The sequence below is a fragment of the Coregonus lavaretus genome, assembly GCF_964263955.1.
Source record: "Coregonus lavaretus genome assembly, contig: HAP1_SCAFFOLD_2354, whole genome shotgun sequence".
Taxonomy (NCBI): Eukaryota; Metazoa; Chordata; class Actinopteri; order Salmoniformes; family Salmonidae; genus Coregonus; species Coregonus lavaretus.
In genome coordinates this window covers 31,963-37,992 of record NW_028156861.1, presented here as the reverse complement: position 1 = coordinate 37,992, position 6,030 = coordinate 31,963, and positions in this window count along the sequence as shown.

Here is a 6,030-nt window from a genome sequence, read left to right as displayed (position 1 = left end):
AGAACACCATCTAGAAGACATGGACATATCATTACATACAGTATAGAACACCATCTAGAAGACATAGACATATCATTACATACAGTATAGAACACCATATAGAAGACATAGACATATCATTACATACAGTATAGAACACCATATAGAAGACATAGACATATCATTACATACAGTATAGAACACCATATAGAAGACATAGACATATCATTACATACAGTATAGAACACCATATAGAAGACATAGACATATCATTACATACAGTATAGAACACTATCTAGAAGACATAGACATATCATTACATACAGTATAGAACACCATATAGAAGACATAGACATATCATTACATACAGTATAGAACACAATATAGAAGACATAGACATATCATTACATAGAGTATAGAACACCATCTAGAAGACATAGACATATCATTACATACAGTATAGAACACCATCTAGAAGACATGGACATATCATTACATACAGTATAGAATACCATCTAGAAGACATAGACATATCATTACATACAGCATAGAACACCATCTAGAAGACATAGACATATCATTACATACAGTATAGAACACCATCTAGAAGACATAGACATATCATTACATACAGTATAGAATACCATATAGAAGACATAGACATATCATTACATACAGTATAGAACACCATATAGAAGACATAGACATATCATTACATACAGTATAGAACACCATATAGAAGACATAGACATATCATTACATACAGTATAGAACAGCATCTAGAAGACATAGACATATCATTACATACAGTATAGAACACCATATAGAAGACATAGACATATCATTACATACAGTATAGAACACCATATAGAAGACATAGACATATCATTACATACAGTATATAACACCATATAGAAGACATAGACATATCATTACATACAGTATAGAACACCTTATAGAAGACATAGACATATCATTACATACAGTATAGAACACCATATAGAAGACATGGACATATCATTATATACAGTATAGAACACCATCTAGAAGACATGGACATATCATTACATACAGTATAGAACACCATCTAGAAGACATAGACATATCATTGCGTACAGTATAGAACACCATCTAGAAGACATAGACATATCATTACATACAGTATAGAACACCATCTAGAAGACATAGACATATCATTACATACAGCATAGAACACCATCTAGAAGACATAGACATATCATTACATACAGTATAGAACACCATATAGAAGACATGGACATATCATTATATACAGTATAGAACACCATCTAGAAGACATGGACATATCATTACATACAGTATAGAACACCATCTAGAAGACATAGACATATCATTGCATACAGTATAGAACACCATCTAGAAGACATGGACATATCATTATATACAGTATAGAACACCATCTAGAAGACATAGACATATCATTACATACAGTATAGAACACCATCTAGAAGACATAGACATATCATTACATACAGTATAGAACACCATCTAGAAGACATAGACATATCATTACATACAGTATAGAACACCATCTAGAAGACATAGACATATCATTACATACAGTATAGAACACCATATAGAAGACATAGACATATCATTACATACAGTATAGAACACCATATAGAAGACATAGACATATCATTACATACAGTATAGAACACCATATAGAAGACATAGACATATCATTACATACAGTATAGAACACCATATAGAAGACATAGACATATCATTACATACAGTATAGAACACTATCTAGAAGACATAGACATATCATTACATACAGTATAGAACACCATATAGAAGACATAGACATATCATTACATACAGTATAGAACACCATATAGAAGACATAGACATATCATTACATAGAGTATAGAACACCATCTAGAAGACATAGACATATCATTACATACAGTATAGAACACCATCTAGAAGACATGGACATATCATTACATACAGTATAGAACACCATCTAGAAGACATAGACATATCATTACATACAGTATAGAACACCATATAGAAGACATAGACATATCATTACATACAGTATAGAACACCATCTAGAAGACATAGACATATCATTACATACAGTATAGAACACCATCTAGAAGACATAGACATATCATTACATACAGTATAGAATACCATATAGAAGACATAGACATATCATTACATACAGTATAGAACACCATATAGAAGACATAGACATATCATTACATACAGTATAGAACACCATATAGAAGACATAGACATATCATTACATACAGTATAGAACACCATCTAGAAGACATAGACATATCATTACATACAGTATAGAACACCATCTAGAAGACATAGACATATCATTACATACAGTATAGAACACCATATAGAAGACATAGACATATCATTACATACAGTATAGAACACCATATAGAAGACATAGACATATCATTACATACAGTATAGAACACCATATAGAAGACATAGACATATCATTACATACAGTATAGAACACCATATAGAAGACATAGACATATCATTACATACAGTATAGAACACTATCTAGAAGACATAGACATATCATTACATACAGTATAGAACACCATATAGAAGACATAGACATATCATTACATACAGTATAGAACACCATATAGAAGACATAGACATATCATTACATAGAGTATAGAACACCATCTAGAAGACATAGACATATCATTACATACAGTATAGAACACCATCTAGAAGACATGGACATATCATTACATACAGTATAGAACACCATCTAGAAGACATAGACATATCATTACATACAGTATAGAACACCATATAGAAGACATAGACATATCATTACATACAGTATAGAACACCATCTAGAAGACATAGACATATCATTACATACAGTATAGAACACCATCTAGAAGACATAGACATATCATTACATACAGTATAGAATACCATATAGAAGACATAGACATATCATTACATACAGTATAGAACACCATATAGAAGACATAGACATATCATTACATACAGTATAGAACACCATATAGAAGACATAGACATATCATTACATACAGTATAGAACAGCATCTAGAAGACATAGACATATCATTACATACAGTATAGAACACCATATAGAAGACATAGACATATCATTACATACAGTATAGAACACCATATAGAAGACATAGACATATCATTACATACAGTATATAACACCATATAGAAGACATAGACATATCATTACATACAGTATAGAACACCTTATAGAAGACATAGACATATCATTACATACAGTATAGAACACCATATAGAAGACATGGACATATCATTATATACAGTATAGAACACCATCTAGAAGACATGGACATATCATTACATACAGTATAGAACACCATCTAGAAGACATAGACATATCATTACATACAGTATAGAACACCATATAGAAGACATAGACATATCATTACATACAGTATAGAACACCATATAGAAGACATAGACATATCATTACATACAGTATAGAACACCATATAGAAGACATAGACATATCATTACATACAGTATAGAACACCATATAGAAGACATAGACATATCATTACATACAGTATAGAACACTATCTAGAAGACATAGACATATCATTACATACAGTATAGAACACCATATAGAAGACATAGACATATCATTACATACAGTATAGAACACAATATAGAAGACATAGACATATCATTACATAGAGTATAGAACACCATCTAGAAGACATAGACATATCATTACATACAGTATAGAACACCATCTAGAAGACATGGACATATCATTACATACAGTATAGAATACCATCTAGAAGACATAGACATATCATTACATACAGCATAGAACACCATCTAGAAGACATAGACATATCATTACATACAGTATAGAACACCATCTAGAAGACATAGACATATCATTACATACAGTATAGAATACCATATAGAAGACATAGACATATCATTACATACAGTATAGAACACCATATAGAAGACATAGACATATCATTACATACAGTATAGAACACCATATAGAAGACATAGACATATCATTACATACAGTATAGAACAGCATCTAGAAGACATAGACATATCATTACATACAGTATAGAACACCATATAGAAGACATAGACATATCATTACATACAGTATAGAACACCATATAGAAGACATAGACATATCATTACATACAGTATATAACACCATATAGAAGACATAGACATATCATTACATACAGTATAGAACACCTTATAGAAGACATAGACATATCATTACATACAGTATAGAACACCATATAGAAGACATGGACATATCATTATATACAGTATAGAACACCATCTAGAAGACATGGACATATCATTACATACAGTATAGAACACCATCTAGAAGACATAGACATATCATTGCGTACAGTATAGAACACCATCTAGAAGACATAGACATATCATTACATACAGTATAGAACACCATCTAGAAGACATAGACATATCATTACATACAGCATAGAACACCATCTAGAAGACATAGACATATCATTACATACAGTATAGAACACCATATAGAAGACATGGACATATCATTATATACAGTATAGAACACCATCTAGAAGACATGGACATATCATTACATACAGTATAGAACACCATCTAGAAGACATAGACATATCATTGCATACAGTATAGAACACCATCTAGAAGACATAGACATATCATCACATACAGTATAGAACACCATCTAGATGACATAGACATATCATTACATACAGCATATAACACCATCTAGAAGACATAGACATATCATTACATACAGTATAGAACACCATCTAGAATACATAGACATATCATTATATACAGTATAGAACACCATATAGAAGACATAGACATATCATTACATACAGTATAGAACACCATATAGAAGACATAGACATATCATTACATACAGTATAGAACACCATATATAAGACAGACATATCATTACATACAGTATAGAACACCATATAGAAGACATAGACATATCATTACATACAGTATAGAACACCATCTAGAAGACATAGACATATCATTACATACAGTATAGAACACCATCTAGAAGACATAGACATATCATTACATACAGTATAGAACACCATATAGAAGACATAGACATATCATTACATACAGTATAGAACACCATATAGAAGACTTAGACATATCATTACATACAGTATAGAACACCATATAGAAGACATAGACATATCATTACATACAGTATAGAACACCATATAGAAGACATAGACATATCATTACATACAGTATAGAACACCATATAGAAGACATAGACATATCATTACATACAGTATAGAACACCATATAGAAGACAGACATATCATTACATACAGTATAGAACACCATATAGAAGACATAGACATATCATTACATAGAGTATATCATAGATGACATGTATAAATCCTTCCTTTATATTTCCTGTAACACTTTCCATTACAGTAGCCTTAATACTGGCTAGGGTTACTGCTGCTAGTACAGTGGAAGAATGAGGCATCACAGTACTTTTACACCACTGTACTAACAGGAATAATTACACACCAATAAACACACTGTAATGTAAAGTGTTACATCATTCTCAATGATCAGTCAATACATACGGTATTCATTTCAGCTACAGTACATTGCATTCATTTCAAGTCCCCCCTCCCCCATTGTAGCTAATTATCTATGACACATTGTACAGTTTTACAACCACGTATTAGTTATTATGGATGGTTATAGTTAGTGTCATAGCACGTAAGTTTAAGGCATTACACAATTCATTAAAATCATTATACATATGTACTTCATAGAAACTGTTACCCTTTATATATTCTAACCACTCTATTTAATTTATTCCATACACAAAACACATATCTCTGTCTCTATTAACATTGTGGACAGTTCTCTCTCTCTCTCTCTCTCTTTCTCTCTCTCTCTCTCTCTCTCTCTCTCTCTCTCTCTCTCTCTCTCTCTCTC